Source organism: Salmo salar, chromosome 28 (genome assembly GCF_965601325.2).
Source record: "Salmo salar chromosome 28, fSalSal1, whole genome shotgun sequence".
NCBI classification, from domain to species: Eukaryota; Metazoa; Chordata; class Actinopteri; order Salmoniformes; family Salmonidae; genus Salmo; species Salmo salar.
This window is the reverse complement of record NC_138318.1, coordinates 6,141,484-6,161,867: the sequence shown is the minus strand read 5'-3', so window position 1 is coordinate 6,161,867 and position 20,384 is coordinate 6,141,484. Positions and strand designations below refer to the sequence as shown.

The window sequence follows — 20,384 nt, the reverse complement described above, 5'->3', positions numbered from 1 at the left end:
TTCAAGGGCAATTGTCCTCATTTAACAAATTCACAGGTCTCCCTGTTCCATCATTAGCCTACATTCTCATGTTAGGACATCTTCTTTGCTCACCTGTATGTTGTTGAAACTGTATGTTGTTGAACATTTACATTGAAAACAAACTAACCCAGTTGTTTTCTTCTCTGTTTTCCAGCACAGATGTTTTTATTTGCACCAGCCCTATAAAACATTATATACACTGCCCTGATGAGAAGGTAAGCTCGGAGTCAAGACAGAAATCCTGTAGGCTGGAGGCAGAGTGGTGATTGTGTTACCTCTTTCTAACAATAATGGTCTTTGCGCTCTCCCTTGCGCATGCATGTTCAGTGTGCGTGGATAGAGAAACACCTGAGCTATGACTTCTTGGAGCAGATCATCCTGACCTGAGACAAGACCATGGTGACTGGGGACATCCTCATAGATGACACGCCAGACATCCTAGGTGAGTCAAGTGTTTGTAGCAAAGCTGGAAAACTGGGTGTGTCTAAATGTATGTGTTTTGCATTTATGTGATGGTGTCATATGCATGCTACTTTGTCATACATTTAGGTATATTACAGTTTAGTTTGTTGGTAGTTAGTATTCCAGACCGTTAGATGAATCGACAAGCATTACGTGACCTTTGTGATGTGCCTCTGTTGCAGGTGTAGAGCCCAACCCAACCTGGGAGCCCATCCTGTTCACTGTCTGCCACAACAAAAACGTATCCTCCAGCCACCGCCGCCTGCTCTCCTGGGCCGATGACTGGAGGGCCATCCTGGAGAGCAAGAGGCACTGAACCCTTAAGCACACACCAACCTCCCCTTCTCCACCCTGATGACCTACACTACATTGGGGTTCAACTGCTAGAGTGAATACCTCCACTAATACACCACAGTGAATCTCCAACTTGAAGTTAAGTGAGTATTAATCTGTTTGACCACTAGGGGACACACATAGACTGAAGCATGAGGTAGAAATGAGTGGTGTGCCTATCTCATCCTACTCGTAATCGTATCCGTTTTATCACACATCATACTCCAAAAACCCAGAAGTGTGCTTTAAATGCTGGTAAAGCCTATACCTTCAGGGCGCATTACTGCGCTATCACTCAAATGTGCATTGTTATGCCCCTTCACTCATTCATGCACACATTGTTAAATGACCCAGACAGATGAAAATGCACATGATTTACTTACTTCTATTCAATTATCAACGAAACAGGCTAATAAATAGCCTAATGCATGACTGGCTACTATTACATTTACATTTTAGTAATTTAGCAGACGCTCTTATCCAGAGCCACTTACAGTAGTGAATGCATACATTTCATAAATGTTTTATTTTTTTTTGTACTGGCCCCCCGTGGGAATCGAACCCACCACCCTGGCGTTGCGCACACCATGCTCTACCACTGAGCCACAGGGAAGACCGATTGACTGCATTTATTCCAGACACAGGTTAAGATGAAGGTAACGCTAGGCTAATTCGCTTGCCCCATATATTGTTTCACTTTCGAGAGGAGCAAAACTTTTCCCTCCCGACACTTATGCCACAACATTTGTACAATCAAAATAAACAATCTACATTTGTCATTTTATTTTCTACTGATCTGTTGCTCGGTAAACTTGTCTGGGCTAGAGTAAATAATAATAGCAAGCAAGCATGGGTTTGGATCACGATTTAATGACAGACGTCGTCAGCAATGGAATATATGGACAAACAACATAGGCCTACTGAACAACCGTATGGCCTCAGCAAAGTCGACAGGAAATAACTAGCTATGGATTCTGATTCATACGCGATGTTTGGAGAAGGGGAGTTTCCTGATCACAAATAATTACAAAAAATAATACTTGTCATAATCGTATTTGGAAAATTGATCTCCATTACGGTACTCGTTTTGTCCGAGTACTCGGCACATCACTAGTAAAAATAATGAAAATGATTTTACTGTTTTTACTGTTTTCAGAGTTGACTGTTTTTATTCACTCATTATAGTTGTTTGAGTATCTATTGTCAGTTGTCTGTCTGTATGGTTTTGGAAAGTTTTGCAGCCTGTGTTTTGACAATTTGTGAGAATAGAGTATAATTTCAAAGGGATAAAATTATCCATTTTAAAAGTGGTCTAGAGTTGTTTAGTGTGGTGTGCACTTTATCCATCGATTAAGCACCATTCCTTATCAACTGACAGAGAGACTTACTATCACTCCACCCAAAGGCACACATCATTGCAAAATGTTTAAATAGTCACCACTGTCAATCACCTGAAAGACATACCACACGCATACACATTTTGTATGTTGACAAGGACATTGGCCCGAGGAGCATAGGACTCTGTTTTACATGTACTGTATGCGAATGACTCCATATTGTAAATGTTGTTTTCCACCATTGTGCCAACATACTGTAGATCAAATGTGGGAGGACCACCAGAGGGCAGGCTGGGCTCACGGATAGTAGCCCAACCAGGCATGTGAGTCAATGTGACCAGAGGCAATTAAGCACAGCTTACTAATGACTTATTCTCTTTTCCCTACAAGAGGGAGGGGGGAACCAGCGAAGAGGGAGAAGATAAACTGTCTCTGTAGAATGGCTACCAAGAGAGGGGAGCGATCCAAGAAGATCCATTAAGACGGTGACAAACCTGTGATTGGTGTTATAGTTTAAAGATAATCGTCTTGTGTTCCTGTGTCATCTGAAGAAGATGTGTTTTTCTTCGGGAGATTCTCATTGATTGTGTTGGAGTGTTTGTATCGTCAGAAATCTCTCAACAGAGAACTGTGTTCAATCAAGAAAACCTACTCGTGACTCGTTTATTCCACCTTTCTGCTTTAGAGTGACACCAAATTACTTGGTCCGCTCACACTATATATATTTTTTCAACCTAGTTTAGGTCGATTTTTATAGAGGGTTACATAAATGAATATGTTTTCAAGCTGCACCCATTGCTTATGTAATTATGTGTCCTTACCAATCCACATGCATGTATAAGGAATGACAGATATAACTAGGTTTCATGATTTAAAATGCATGTTAAATATATAACAATTATTAAAGTAGAAGAAAGTGAATATACTTAATTTTTTGAATATACATTATACATCACAAATATTTTATTTCAATATTGTCATTCATCTAAGCGTAACTTATTTGCATTAGTCGTATGTGTCTTTGTCACGGTTGTCGAAGGGTAAAGACCAAGATGCAGCGGGAAAATATATACTCATCTTCTTTTTATTTGGTGAAGAAGGGAAACACAAACGTATACAAAAACACAAACGAACTGTACAGTCTTGTCAGGCACACAGCTAAACAAGCACAATCTCCCACCAACTAACAGGTGAAAACAGGCGACCTAAGTATGACTCTCAATCAGCAACAACGATGTACAGCAGTTCCTGATTGAGAGCCACACCAGGCCAACACAGAAATACAACACTAGACCAGCCCCCTAGAAATACAATACAAGAACATACCCAACAACCCGGAACACCTAAATCAAACACCCCATCTTACATAAATACATATCTAATAAACCCTGAACCACTTAAATAAATACCATTTCTACATAGATATACCACTAAACCCAGAAACACTCTACACAAAATAACCCTCTATATAAACACATAACCAAAAACATGTACAACAAATACCCTCTGCCACATCCTGACCAAACTACAATAACAAATAGGCCCTTTACTGGTCAGGACGTGACAGTCTTATTGTTAGTGAGACAAAAAAAAAACTTAACCTCAAAATATCCTATACCCTCTGTTGTGAACAAATATGGTCAAGCTCTTCCATCAAAAAGCATGTATATCTCTTTGCAGGCCTTGCAGTATATTCACAAAGTGGTCTACTGAAGAACTTATGATCAAGTTGCCTTTATTAACAAAGAACAACACTGATTGCGAGCAAACAACTAAACGGGTAACCATTTTGTGCTATTTGTTGCAATGGTGTCAGCTATTGCTGCTACTTCCTAAAATGTGGTCGCAGGCAGCATTGTCAATGGCCTATCAAGCTTCTTAAATGTTTCATCCATCACTCCTAGTGAGAGAATGTACTGTACAGTACTTACACCTAGCTGAATGTCTCTAGCTTCTAATTCAGTTGTACAAAATCATTTGAAATTGATGCTAAAATGTTGTTCATTGGTAGTTCACCTATTGTGAGTGTCCTTTCCCCCAGTGATTCAGAGCGGGCATAGCAAGCTTTGGCCTGACCTCTATGTGGCTCTGGTTCTATCTGTTTTCAGTCTAACCATATCAGCATGATGTTGAAGCGAACTAATTTTGAATCTTGTTTCACACAATGCCTTTGTACCAATGCCCCCTCCTTTTCTCTCCTCCTATCTCTGATGTTAATCAAATTGTAAAAGCACTGGTAGGCTTTTCTTGTGTTGATTTTTAACCTTCCATGTGTCTTTACAGTTGTCATGAAGGTAAGGAGATTAGGAAAAGAATGTTGTCAAGACTGTTGGACAACAAGTGTTGTTGTTCACACATGATTGCCCTGATGATGACTGTCTATGGGGCGAGTTAGGGCTAAGCAATGTGTGTGACCACTGTACACTGCCCAGTCAACCACTGCGTCTCACAAAGCCTCTTCACGTCACTGCATCTTGTCAATGATTGCCTCGTGTCTTTGGTGTTGAATAATATGCCAATGTGCTTTTTTGGAGAACAGAAAATACACCAAATGTTGCCATTAACAACCGATTGAATAAAGAATGCAACATATTGAAAATATAGAGTATTCAATGATTTATTGAAAGTTTTACCTGATACATGATCCTTTTAAAGGTCAAGTAGGAAACATGTCTTGAGTTTAGGGGGGAAAACATCTCCAGATTCAGCAGTAGGGGCCACTCTTACCATGCACTTCAGACCCAGGCACAGTAAAGCTCAACATATGCATTTGTTGTTTGTTTTAGTGTTTCAGATTTTTTTGTGCCCAATAGAAATGAATGTGAAATAATATACTGTGTCATTTTGGAGTCACTTTTATTGTAAATGAGAATGTAATATGTTTCTAAACACTTCTACATTAATGTGGATGCTACCATGATTACGGATAGTCCTGAATTAATCATGAATAATGAGTGAGAAAGTTACATAGGCACAAATATCATACCCCCAAGACATGCTAACCTCTCACCATTACAATAACAGGGGAGGTTAGCAGTTTATATCATACCCCCAAGACATGCTATAACCTCTCACCATTACAATAACAGGGAGGTTAGCATTTTTTTTGGGGGGGGGGGGGTATGTTTTTTGTTGTTGGGTAGGGTTATTTTCTGTTGCCGCCCACCAGAACAGTGCATAACTCAGGGAGTCCAACCAGTACACAGAATCACAATGTTGTGTCCCAAAACTGAGTGTAAAAACCTACAGAGTACTCAGAAATGTTTTTGAACGAGGGAGGCCTACAACCAACCATAAAACATATATAAATAAGGGACGTTTGTGTGGGCAACAAACTTTTGAGAAACAATATTTGTGCCGTCTTTATCTAGCATGTAGGCATTGTTATTGTACTTTTACGTTCATTTTCTAAACTGTTCTCTTTTAGATATCCAGGAAGACGGACCATGGAAAAACTTGCATAAAAAGAAACAGTATCACCAAATGGAATATTTGTCCTCATTGGGATCCAAATGAAGTACTGTGTAGTCATGGAAAGTGTTGAACTGTTATGTAAACATACTTGGTAATACATAGATAGAATAGTACAGTGGTGGAATGCCAGCAGTTGTGTGTTGTAAGGTGCGTGAGTCTTTGGATTTAGCGGTAACCCTTCATTTTACAGCCCGGTAATTACTAGATATTAACAAGGTAAATACCTAGGAACAAAAAATAAATACATGGTAACAATTTAGTACCAAACGTACTTCCTATGAACCAAGCAAGTAGGTACTACATACTTAATTAGTAAATACAAAATAATAAAATGTAATGATATAGTATTCCCCTTTAGACCAAAGGTAAGTATTGAAGACCTTATGAGTACAACGTCTATTTGCGCCCCTACTGGATGGAAACTACAAATGTAATGGCTGTGCTGAATGCAAAGGCACTTATAAATGTAGATCCTTCAAACACCCCCAAACAGGGAAACAGATCCCAATCAAAGGTGTTATCACGTGTCTCCACTAAGGCAGTTACTTATCTTATAACTTGTCCTTGTGGTAAAAATGATGTGGGTAAAACAAAGCGTGAATTAAAAGTACGTATCTCGGAGCATTGTAGCACTTGGTGCAAAAACTCGACTTACCCAGTTGCGGCCCACTTTTTGGAAGAAAACCACTTGATTTCGTCTCTACGTTATATCGGCATCGAACATGTCACCCGCCCTAGGAGAGGGGGTGACCTCGACAATTTATTGTTAAAACGAGAGGCTGCCTGGACCTTTACATTTAAAGACCCTTGCTCCCTTCGGTCTCAACGTAGACTTTGATCTGAAGCCATTATTGTGATTATTGTAATTTTGCTATTGTAAATGTTTGTAGGCTTATGGAGCCAAATTGTATCTATGATCGTACACTATCCATTTATGTTTTTTGTATGCTATTTTAATATATGAGAATTAACCAATGATATCAGGCCTCACCTGGCCATGATTACAGACACCTGTGTGTCTTTTGACACTATATAAATGAGTCATCCCGCAATGTTTTTCATTATACCCTGATGAAGACAGCTTGTCTGTCGAAACGTTGGACATAAATATTTTTGCATCTGAGCTCCTAGAGTGTGCGGCTCTCCTTTATTTTTTTAAGTGTTCCACTCCGCTAGCCAGCACCTCGCCTAAATAGGTGTGCGTTTCTTTCGCCTCTAGATCATTGCTAGACAACCATCTTAATAAGGTCTTGCCATAGATTTTCAAGTAGATTTAAGTCAAAACTGTAACTCCGCCACAACGTTCACTGTCTTCTTGGTAAGCAACTCCAGTGTAGATTGGACTTGTGTTTTAGGTTATTGGATATATTAATATATTTCTGGATCAGATATTTTATTATATATAAGGAGCAGACATATTCCAGATATGCATGTCCTTAATTTCATATATGCAGCAACAATATTCTCCGTAATGGGAAAGTTTCTACGTGCATCCAATCCGGACCTCAAAAATCTCACTGCTACTGTATGAGCCCTGGGAGATATCTGAGGTGAGATAAATTGAAGACACGAACCTGATGCGTGTGCACCCACTCACATATATATTATATCTGGTGCATGAAAGAAAAATATGGATTTCATATCTGTCAAATTACTGAGCATGTGCTGAAAACTCAGAAATGCATCAGAAATCCTCCTTATTTTCAGCATATCGAAAAGTATATAAAGATCCGCATATGCACCTCAGCCAAGAGAAGCATTTGTAGAATCAATATAGCTTCATATCTTGAATGTGCTGAGAAAACACAGATATGTGATGTACAGTGCTTTGGGAAAATATTCAGACCCCTTGACTTTTTCCACATTTTGTTACGTTACGTTATTTTATTCTAAAATTAATTAAATATTCCTGCTGAGTTAGACAGCGGGCTGCCATTTCACACGAGATCTCCCACTAATAAATCTAGCACTGTCTACACAGCAGAAATATGGTGTTTCGGACAAAAGTTGGATTCAGATGTTTATTTGATAGCGAGGGACACATTTCACTTTATGTCTGGTAAGTAGAGTTCCTAGAGTTTATACATATATCCTTGTTGACGGGAAACATTTTTTTTGTGAAGCTGCCATATCGGGGTAAGGTTATTTTCCGTTGCCACCCACCAGATCCATGCGCAATTCAGGGAGTCCAACCATTACACAGACTCTCAGTGTTGTGTCCCAAAGCTTTCCCTATTGACAGACTTGTGAAAACCTACAGAGTACACAGAAATGTTGTTGAAAGAGGGGGGCCTACAACCAAACATATAAATTATATGTAAATAAGGGAAGTTTGTGTGGGCAATATGTGCGCAGTCTTTATCTAGCATACAGTATAAGCATCATTATTGTACTTTTTACGTTTATTTACTAAACTGTTCTCTTTTCCTGGATATCTATGCTCCTTACGGTTTTCACTTCAAATTAGCAGACCTAACAGGAGGGTAGATATCTAGGAAGACGGAACATGGAAAAAAAATCATATAAAAACAAAGTAGAAAGATCTAGCATATTTTTCCATTTGGTGATACTGTGAAGTCAGTCTGAAAGGAGAGGACATTTCCTTTACGGTGGATGATACACCCGTAATTCCTATTGGAATCTAGCCAGAGTGAGGATATCTAAAAAATGTTCGCAACCAGCATTGAAAATGATTGTCGGATAGGGAAGATTTATTATTGAGACTAAATCAAAACTATAAACTGGAACAACCGTCTCAGTAACGGGTGCAAAAAGTCCAAAAACGAACAGATTGGATTAGTTTAGAAAACGGTATGTTATTTATGATTGTGTAGCATAAGATTGGTTGATTAATCAATGTACATGCATAAACACAGGTATTGAAACAAACAATTCTGAAAATCAACCTGCAGTAGAGCATGCTAGGAAATATGATCGTGATGGGTGTGGTTTTGAGAAAACAACATACATTTGTAATTTGACTCAATAAGCATGTTCAAATTCAGCTCACTTTGAGCAGAGTTTGTTGATTCAACATACAATTGTAAAGGCCAATTCAAACAAAAAGCGCTTTTTTTGTGTATACATGCTGGCATTAAAATGCACAGGAGTGAATGAGAGAGAACAACTGTTTAGAGCAGGCAGGTACGGTGGCTCCTGTAGGACATATAAGGTGAGTTAAAATGAACACACAACAATAAGGGCTACATAGCGAATATAACAAATACAACTGTTTATTATGGATTCTCAGGTGTACACCTTATAGTGAAATGCTTACTTACGAGCCCCTAACCAACAATGCAGTTTACATTTTTGGGGGATAAGAGTAAGATATAAAAGTAACAAGTAATTAAAGAGCAGCAGTAAAATAACAATAGCGAGACTATGTACAGGGGGGTACCGATACAGAGTCAATGTGCAGGGGCACCGGTTAGTTGAGGTAGTATGTACATGTAGGTATAGTTATCAAAGTGACTATCCACAGATGACAACAGAGAGTAGCAGTGGTGTAAAGAAGGGTGGGGGGGGGGCACTGCTAATAGCCTAGGTAGCCATTTGACTAGATCTTCAGGAGTCTTATGGCTTGGGGGTAGAAGTTGTTTAGAACCTAGACTTGGCGCTCTGGAACCGCTTGCCAGGCTGTAGCAGAGAGAACAGTATATGGCTAGGGTGGCTGGAGTTTTTGACAATTTCTAGGGCCTTCCTCTGACACCGCCTGGCATAGAGGTCCTGGATGGCAGGAAGCTTGGCCCCAGTGATGTACTGGGCTGTTCGCACTACCCTCTGTGGTGCCTTGCGGTCGGATGCCGAGCAGTTGCCATAGCAGGCAGTGATGCAACCAATCATGATGCTCTCGATGGTGCAGCTGTAGAACTTTTTGAGGATCTGAGGACCCATACCAAATCTTTTCAGTCTCCTGAGGGGGAATAGGTTTTATCGTGCCCTCTTCACGACTGTCTTGGTGTGCTTGGACCATGTTAGTTTGTTGGTGATGTGGACCCCAAGGAACTTGAAGCTCTCAACTTGATCCACTACAGCCCCGTCGATGAGAATGGGGGCGTGTTTGGTCCTCTATTTCCTGTAGTCCACAATCATCACCTTTGTCTTGATCACGTTGAGAGAGAGGTTGTTGTCCTGGCACCACACGGCCAGGTCTCTGACCTCCTCCCTATAGACTGTCTCGTCGTTGTCGGTGATCAGGCCTACCACTGTTGTGTCATCGGCAATTTTAATGACGGTGTTGGAGTCGTGCCTGGCCGTGCAGTCATGAGTAAACAGGGAGTACAGGAGGGGACTGAGTGTGCACCCCTGAGGGGCCCTTGTGTGGCGGATGTGTTGTTACCTACCCTTACCACCTGGGGCGGCCCGTCAGGAAGTCCAGGATCCAGTTGCAGAGGGAGGGGTTTAGTCCCAGGGTCTTTAGCTTATTGATGAGCTTTGAGGGCACTATGGTGTTGAACGCTGAGCTGTAGTCAATGAATAGCATTCTCACATAGGTATTCCTTTTGTCCAGGTGGGAAAGGGCAGTGTGGAGTGCAATAGAGATTGCATCATCTGTGGATCTGTTGGGGCGGTATGTAAATTGGAGTGGGTCTAGGGTTTCTGGGATGACGGTGTTGATGTGAGCCATGACCAGCCTTTCAAAGCACTTCATGGCTACAGAGGTGAGTGCTACGGGTCTGTAGTCATTTAGGCAGGTTGGTTACCTTAGTGTTCTTGGGCACAGAGACAATGGTGGTCTGCTTAAAACATGTTGGTATTACAGACTCAGACAGGGAAAGGTTGAAAATGTCAGTGAAGACACTTGCCAGTTGGTCAGTGCATGCTCGCAGTACACGTCCTGGTAATCCGTCTGGCCCTGCGGCCTTGTGAATGTTGACCTGTTTAAAGGTCTTACTCACATCGGCTGCGGAAAGCGTGATCAGTCTTCCGGAATAGCTGATGCTCTCATGCATGTTTCAGTGTTATTTGCCTCGAAGCGAGCATAGAAGTAGTTTTGCTCGTCTGGTAGGCTCATATCACTGGGCAGCTCTCGGCTGTGCTTCCCTTTGTAGTCTGTAATGGTTTGCAAGCCCTGCCACATCCGGCGAGCGTCAGAGCCGATATAGTACGAATCGATCTTAGTCCTGTATTGACGCTTTGCCTGTTTGATGGTTCATCGGAGGGCATAGCGGGATTTCTTATAAGCTTCCAGGTTAGAGTCCCGCTCCTTCAAAGCGACAGCTCTAGCCTTTAGCTCAGTGCGGATGCTGCCTGTAATCCATGGCTTCTGATTGGGGTATGTACGTACGGTCACTGTGGGGACGACATCATCGATACACTTATGGATGAAGCCAATGACTGATGTGGTGTACTCCTCAACGCCATCAGAGGAATCCCGGAACATATTCCAGTCTGTGCTAGAAAAACAGTCCTGTAGCTTAGCATCTGCTTCCTGCTTTAATTTTTGCTTGTCAACAGGAATCAGGAGGATAGAATTGTGGTCAGATTTGCCAAATGGAGGGAGAGCTTTGTATGCGTCTCTGTGGGTGGAGTATAGGTGGTCCAGAGTTCCTTTTCCTCTGGTTGCACATTTAACATGCTGATGGAAATTTGGTAAAACGGATTTAAGTTTCCCTGCATTAAAGTCCCCGGCTACTAGGAGCGCTGCCTCTGGGTGAGTGTTTTCTTGTTTTGCTTATGGCGGAATACAGCTCATTCAATGCTGTCTTAGTGCCAGACTCTGACTGTGGTGGTATGTTAACAACTACAAAGAATACATATAGGATTGTGAGTTTGCTCAACATTTGGGCATTTAGCTGAACCAACATACAGTGCTGCTTTCCAAAAGCAAACATGAAGTTGTAATTTTACTCAACAAGTTTTTTTAAAATTCAGCTCACTTCGAGCAGAGTTTGTTGTGTACAAACTTTAACACATTAGCTCAAATTCTTGTCTATTTGAAGTCCACTCAACTCACAGAATAAAACTGATTAAGCAATTGGTTAAGGTATATTTTTTACAGTGTGTCTGTTGTGGAAAATGTCCAGTTGTACACACACACACACACACACACACACACACACACACTGTCCATTCATCCTCCATCAGCATCCCCTTAAATTGGGTTACAGTATCTGAGAGGTCTGTGACACGACTGTTTGCTCAGTGCTTGGCCTTTGTCACCACTCAGAAATAACATGGGTCCCTAATGTAATACATTTCTGTAACACTGACACCGAGCATTCACAACACAATCACATATAGTTACAGCAAAACAACACACAATGCATGGTTTACCACAACACAGCTAGATTATCTGAGTGACCACAACACAACAGCACTATCCGAAAGACCAACCGACAAGCCAGTTGCATTGAAGGTTTTTGGAAAGGTAGGTCAGTGCCATGGATACACCTACGCAACATCCACGGCCATGGAAGAACCAGTGCTTCCATGGCCGTTTGCAATGACATTGTATTTGAATGTGATCTTTTTGCGTTGGTGCTTCCATGGCCGTGGATGTTGCGTAGGTGTATCCATGGCACTGACCTACCTTTCCAACAACTAATTATAGGTAATTGGGTCAGAATGTAAGGTACTAGATTATGCATATAATAACAACACTTTCATATATCCAGAGGTTGGTGAGTCAACACAGCACATTTGCGAGGGGTTCCTAAGATGAGTCATTAATGTCTATACGTAAGCAGGCATAGACTGGTGGCATAAATAATACAAGCTTAGCGCAAAAACAGAAAACAACATTCCAATCAATCCATACAATGCCGAAAGCATACAGACATTGACATCACTCACTGACGCATACACTCGTTATAGATGTGATTGGTATGCAGCTTGGGTGGAAATGTGAATGTATTAGGCTTTCGAATTTTGACTTGTCTGGGTAGACTAAAACAGCGCAACATTTTAATCACCAAGCCCCGAGGCATAAAGAAAGATGCATGCTAAAAATATCAGGAGTTTTTTTTATATTAGTTGGAGGAATTGTGACTCACACATGGAGCAAATACTTCAAAATGTCCTTATTGGGAGGTGGAAGGAGGGGTGAGGTTTAAAAAGGTGTTTTACAGGATTGAAGCTTCTACAAGACATTGTTTGGAGGGAAACAGGCCCAAAATAGATGTGTTTTGTCATAGCATTTCATACTTGTGTCTAAATATTTAGAACATAAACATACTCCCTTCTTAGGGTGTATGTCAAAATGCTTAATTTTACAACTGAAACTCCACTATTAAGACTGTCCTACTAAAGGATTAGCAGCAGTTTCAGTAGAACAGAGAAAATTACTAGGCAGGGAAATTCTCATTATAGTCACGTCACACACAGGAGGTTGGAGGCACCTTAATTGGGGAGGACGGGTTCGTGGTAATGGCTGGAGCAGAATCAGTGGAACGGTATCAAATACATCAAACACATGGTGTTTGATGCCATTCCATTCTCGCCGTTCCGGACCTTATAATGAGCCGTCTTCCCCTCAGCAGCCTCCTGTGATGTCACAGTAGCAGTCTATTCGAAAAAAAACTTAGATCACATTTCAATGCTTTTGTTTCTGCAGAACACAGGTGAATCATCACCATCCTGGAAGTTTCCATATGCTATTTCATTGAAACCACAAAACTCTCTAAGCAGGATGCAGAATATAGCCTGATCATTGACTCCCAATGGGACCAGTGGACAGTGGTGGTGTCCATCTGCAGCCTGATTGTGATTGTCTGTTGCTAGGCAGACTAACCACGCTGGTAAACACAATGAACGTGTTGATGATTCGGACACGTGTTATAACTCCATCATGCTCTGACATGCTGTCGCTCTTCCCAATTTGGGGCTATTTTAGGCTCTATAATGATTGTAGGTGGTTTATTTTCTCTTGGGCCCAGCGCCCAAGCAATTTTTTCACACTCCGCCTTTGGAGCACAGAGAACGTATGGATAGAGATTGAAGGCAGCTATTAACTTGGCACAAGGCTGCAGGCCTGGAAATGGTCACCAGCCCAGATCATCCTACGTTCCTGTTCGCTTCTGGAGGGAGTGCCAATCCATCCATGACCAGCTCCCGCTGCACACACATACACATGCCACGCACACGGCATCATCACACACTCTGATTAATTCATGCTACTGCCAGTGTCAATGGGGGTGTGTATCCGTCTCCGACACCTCAACAGCTTGAGGAAACAGACACACTGACTCAGAATGGAGCTTAAATAGGCAACTGATCACGCATGTACTTACGCACATGCCACATGATTTTGTACCAATCATTTTGAGGGTTTACTCTCTGTAATCCTTTAATCAATCCATGGTGATTTCTTATCTACGTGATCATATGCAAAACAACTAAATCACTACTAGACAATAACAAAACAAAAAACAAGTGACTCACTGTTATTTGTCCATTGAACAGTTTTAAAGTGTGCAACACTAACAGTAGTTTCTGCAAAGGCAACATGCAAATTAGTGTGCCGGCAGAGAAAAGAGAGAATGAAGACATTTTAGAAGGCCAACACGACACAGAGAAATTGCAACAAGCTCTCACAGTCTCATTGCAGAATTAGACGTTTCTCCAAACATCAAATTTGTGTGTTTTTGACGCTCTGGGTTGATTTCTCCTGCTCAGTATTGTTCTGTTTCTCCAAATGTCAAATTTCCAAACTTAACACTTAGAAGGTTAAGGGTTAGGGTTTTGGATAGGGTTAAAACATTAAGTTTAGGCACTCATTCCAAATGGTTAAATTAAGGGATAAGGTTTGGGATAGGGTTAAACCCAACCAAAAAATTAGAAGTGTCCACCACTGGAATCAAACATGCAACTTTCTGATCCAGAGTTGTGGGATTATGCCCATCATACAAACCCCGTCCACAATACCCTAGCAAAATCCAAGCCTACTTGATGGTAATAGCGCTCACTGTTGCCCCTAGTGGATGGTTGTGCTGTTCATTGACTACAGCTCAGCATTCAACACCATAGTGCCCTCCAAGCTCATCATCAAGCTGGAGGCCCTGGGCCTCAACCCCGCCCTGTGCAATTGGGTCCTGGACTTTCTGACGGGCCGCCCCTGGTGGTGAAGGTAGGAAACAACATCTCCAACGCGCTGACCTTCAACACTGGGGCCCCACAAGGGTGCGTGCTCAGCCCCCTCCTGTACTCCCTGTTCACCCATGACTGTGTGGCTATGCACACCTCCAACTCAATCATCAAGTTTGCAGACGACACAACAGTACTAGGCTTGATTACCAACAATGACGAGACAGCCTACAGGGAGGAGGTAAGGGCACTCGGAGTGTGGTGTCAGGAAAACACTCAATGTCAACAAAACAAAGGACATGATCAGAGGGAGCACCCCCCTATCCACATTGAAGTGACAGCAGTGGAGAAAGTGGAACGTTTTAAATTCCTCGGCGTACACATCAACGACAAACTGAAATGGTTCACCCACACAGACAGTGTGGTGAAGAAGGCGCAACAGCACCTTTTCAACCTCGAGGCTGAAGAAATGTGGCTTGTCACCCACAACCCTGACTAACTTTTACAGATCCACAATCGAGAGCATCCTGTCTGGCTGTATCACAGCCTGGTACGGCAACTGCTCCGCCCTCAACCGCAAGGCACTCCAGATGGTGGTGCAGTCTGCACAACGCATCACTGGGGGCAAACTACCTGCCCTCCATGACACCTTCACAGGAAGGCAAAAAAGATCATCAATGACAACAACCACCCGAGCCACTGCCTGTTCACACCGCTACCATCCAGAAGGCGAGGTCAGTACAGATGCATCAAAGCTGGGACCGAGAGACTGAAGAACAGCTTCTATCTCAAGGCCATCAGACTGCTAAACAGCAATCACTAACTCAGAGAGGCTGCTGCCGACATGGATACCCAATCACTGGCCACTTTAACAAATGGATCACTAGTCACTTTAAACAATGCCACTTTAAATAACACCACTTTAATAATGTTTACATATCTTACATTACTCATATCATATGTATATACTGTATTTTATACTATCTATTGCACCTTGCCTATGCCGCTCGGCCATCGCTCATCCATATATTTATATGTACATATTCTCATTCCCCCTTTTAGATTTGTGTGTACTAGGTAGTTGTTGGGGAATTGTTAGATTACTTGTTAGATATTACTGCACTGTCGGAACCAGAAGCACAAGAAATTCGCTACACTCGCATTAACATTTGCTAACCATGTGTATGTGACCAATATAATTTGATTTGAAGGCATTTCCCGATGTCCTCAGGACATGGATAAACGTCCAATTTTGAAGTCCCTCTTGAGTGATTTACCTGGAAATTGAGTTACTCCAACTGAATGAAAAGTGCAAAAACAGTGGGGTGCACTCAAAATGCAGGTCTCTAAGTGCGTCATTGCCCTAAATTATAAATCTCCTCACTTAACAAAAACAATTGGGATAGACACTGCCTGTCTATTCAAACTCTTTCTGGGAATAAATAAGAGGATGATTCCTTGAAACCCTTGCAGTGTTATGATTGGTTTGTTCTGCCTATCGCAATAAGTTGTCAGAATGGTGCATGCAGTCAGGCTGTCACGATACACTTCAATAGCAGGAGGGGTGAAGTCAGGCGCAGGAGACTGAGGTCCGTGAAACACACATTTAATAAATCCTTGAAAAATTGCTGCAACAAGGCAGGGTGCACAATATACACAAATGGAGAACAGCTCCAAAAGTACTGAGGGACGGGACGCAGCCCGGCAACCCTAATGCCTAAAACACGCAGCGTAAATAAGGAACCACAATATTCCCCTTCGTGCCCAAAAGGCATGACAATAAACAATCCCGCACAAATCCCCCAAAAAACAGACACACTAAATACCCCATTAATGAACTAACACAGAACAGGTGCAGACCTAAACAGACATAACCAAAAGACACAGAAACATAGATCGGTGGCAGCTACTAGGCCGGCGACGACCGCCGAGCACCGCCTGACCGGGGAGAGGCGCCACCTTCTGTGGACGTTGTGACACAGGCGCAGGAGAGCTGAGAATTGGGAGCAATGTAACTTTACTCAATATAAAATAAATGGTGCAAGGTAAAACAATACACTTGCCCAAACACAACACACGAATATCAACTTTACGCACGGGCAAGACACAGCACCAACAATATCGAAACATGACAATAAACAATCCCGCACAACACCATGGGGGAAACAGAGGGTTAAATACATGAACAATAATTGGGGAATGAAAAACAGGTGTGTAGAATCAAAGACAAAACAAATGGAAAATGAAAAGAGGATCGGCGATGGCTAGTAGACCGGTGACACCGACCGCCGCCCTAACAAGGAGAGGAACCGACTTCGGCGGAAGTCGTGACATAAGTGTAATTGCCAAGAGCCAACAACTGAGCTATAGTACCAAAGCAGTATAGAGGGGCTGTGGGAGAGAGGAAAATATGTTTTGACGCTGCAGGAGCCTTAACCCTCATATGACCGACTTGGGTCATTTTAACCCCAGCCAAAAACACCTACAGTAAGTCTGCTTATAGAAATTTGATAAAAAAGGACCTGTACTTGTATCTAGGAGACATAATTCCAATTTATCCATACCACCATATGGTGGAGAGGGACCTGTATCAGTGATTTTGACCAGATAGACAGATCGTCTGCCGAAATATAGCCCATGTATTTGCCTAAGATTGTACTCTTCAATACCACGTATCGTATTACTGTCTGCGAAACCTAAATTAATTATATGTTTTTGCATATAAAATCTGCCAATAGTAGACAGTCTGCCAATGGTATACTTGATAGAACTGCAATACAGAATTCAGACACCATCTGAACATACATAGAGATCTGTATTGGTGTGTAATTCTCCGAAAAGTAGTTATTCTAGGGCAAATCCAAAAATGTCAATACAGGTTTCTCTGGAGACATAATATTAAGTTATGCATATCCTCAGAGGGTGGAGGGGGGGCAGCATCCCGGAGTCGCCTCTTCACTGTTGACATTGAGACTGGTGTTTTGCGGGTACTATTTAATGAAGTTGCCAGTTGAGGACTTGTGAGGCGCCTGTTTCTCAAACTAGACACTAATATACTTGTCCTCTTACTCAGTTGTGCACCGGGGCCTTCCACTCCTCTTTCTATTCTGGTTAGGGCCAGTTTGCGCTGTGACCCCAATTTCTAAGTGACCCCAAACTTTTGAACGGTAGTGTACATTATGGTGTGTTATGCCGTCAACATACTGTATGGACACACACAATATTAATGTATTTTATTTATAAAGCGCAAAATATCAATTTGTTTGTCACAAACAGTGGGCTAGTGTTATCCATTTAGCACAGACCAGGTCTGTCAGTGTCATAAGGCCCCATGCCAAATAAACCACCTGGCTGCAGGTGGATGCTACTGACTGAACATACAGTATGCTTAGTCTAATACAGTGACAACTTAAAGATACCAAAAACTATTTAGTCCTATCAACGTAAGCTAAATATCATGTGGCTGTCCATGGTACTCTATCTCGCTCTGTCTGTGTGTGTGTGTCTCTCCATCCATGGCTAATTTAGGAAAGGAACGATTTTAGCTAGCTAGCCACCGGAGGATAACGACACAACGAGATGCAACAATTACATTTTTTTCTGTCAATTACGTTTTGCTTTTGATGCGATGTGATTGGTGTGAAGCCAAATCCAAACTTTGTTTTTGGTGCGCCAGGACCATTCACGGTTGAGCTCACTCAGTTTAGCTCAACACTGATTGGCTATTCCTTTATATAAAAAAATAGGCCAAATGCTTGCTTCCATTGCTATTTAATTCAATGCTACGGTTAGCAACAATCTCATATTCTTTCTGACCAGACAGAATCAGTTAGATGGGCTCTAAATACGGAGACAGAGGGGCGCTGTTTCGCTCACTTTGATGCTTTCTCCGGTGAGATAGATTCAGCGACTTGCAAACTGAAGGACAATTATGAAACACAGAGGCCTAATATGCGTTATTTTATTTAAAATTAAGAATAATTACACATTTCTGGGGAAGCCTGGCTTCCATTGGCATCCATGAATACACGCCACTGTTACCAGTAGGAGACACATGTATTATTTTGATCATACTGCCTTACTTTCAGCTAGGTTATTCTGCACAGTCTTTCTCTTCTCCTGGTGTAGAGCAGACAAAAGCTATTGATGCTGTGATTTGGCCTTTAGTATGGATGTTTCTGTGCACTGAAAAGAAAGACGGTGTGAGACTAAGTAGGGTAGATTCTAAAATATTGATTTTATCAGTGAAGGAAGACGGTAAAAGCAACAACTTGATAGAATAGAATAGCATAGAATACATGTTTGTTGTCCATTGGTTACAACGGAAATTTGTCTTCTGAATTCCCAACACCCCCAGATACACACACAAACACACACAACGCACACTCACACACATATACACACATGCAAACACACTTTAAGAGGCACAGGGTCAGCAGCACTGCAGCACCCCTAGATGGAGAGCAATTGTAGGGGGTTAAGTGCCTTGCTTAAGGGCACAATGGCGGAGATGGTACATTGGATAAGAGACTAGCAGCCTTCCAGCTGCCAGTTAAATTCCGACTGCTGGTCTGCCTCTCTAACCTTTAGGCTACTGCCGAAAATAATTGGAACCGCCCTCACATGTTCAGCGCCTGCAGTGCTAGAAGTTTGCACGTGTCATGCTGCATCTGGCAGGGAGTTTCATTCCTCCATCTATCGCTTTCAGGCACTACAGAGGGTAGTGCGAACGGCCCAGTACATCACTGGGGCCAAGCTTCCTACCATCCAAGAAACCCTATACTAGGCGGTGTCAGAGGAAGGCCCTAAAAATTGTCAAAGACTCCAGCAACCCTAGTCATAGACTGTTCTCTCTGCTACCGCATGGCAAGCGGTACCGGAGCGCCAAGTCTAGGTCCAAGAGGCTTCTAAACAGCTTCTACCAACAAGCCATAAGACTCCTAAACATCTAATCAAATGGCTACCCAGACTATTTGCATTGCCCCCCCCCCCCCCCCCTTTAATGTTGCTGCTACTCTCTGTTTATTATCTACATCGACTACAGAGAGCGTGATCACACAGTCGTCCGGAACAGCTGGTGTTCTCATGCATGCTTCAGTGTTGCTTGCCTCGAAGCACGCATATAATTAATTTAGTTCATCTGGTAGGTTTGTGTTACAGGGAAGCTCGTGGCTGTGCTTCCCTTTGTAGTCCGTAATAGTTTTCAAGTCCTGCCACATCCGATGAGCGTCAGAGCCAGTGTAATAGGATTCAATCTTAGTCCTGTATTAACGCTTTGCCTGTTTGATGGTTCGTCGGAGGGCATAGTGAGATTTCTTATAAGCGGCCGGGTTAGTGCGGCAGCTCTAGCCTTTAGCTCAGTGTGGATGCTGCCTGTAATCCATGGCTTCTGGTTGGGGTAAGTACGTACTGTCACTGTGGGGACAACGTCATCGATGCACTTATTGATGAAGCCAGGGACTGATGTGGTGTACTCCTCAATGCCATCAGAAGAACCCTGGAACATATTCCAGTCTGTGCCAGCAAAACAGTCCTGTAGCTTAGCATCTGCGTCATCTGACCACTTCACACTCTCTTCATTACTCATGTGATATTTCGGACTCATATGACTCATATGACTCCATAGAAATAGAATCTCTATGTAGCCCCCATCCCAAGTGCATGCAATGAACTAGGTTATTAGGCCTGTATGTACCTGGTCTCCCCGCGCGCGCTCACCAGGCGCTACAC

General features: G+C 42.4%; 1 long non-coding RNA gene across 1 annotated transcript; it reads left to right on the top strand.

The window, feature by feature from the left end:
- The first annotated feature begins 115 nt into the window (after positions 1 to 115).
- Positions 116 to 803, top strand: LOC106589336 (uncharacterized). The gene is made up of 3 exons (XR_014383018.1): positions 116 to 236; positions 349 to 463; positions 666 to 803. It is a non-coding gene; the product is annotated as an uncharacterized LOC106589336 (long non-coding RNA).
- The last annotated feature ends 19,581 nt before the right edge of the window (positions 804 to 20,384 follow it).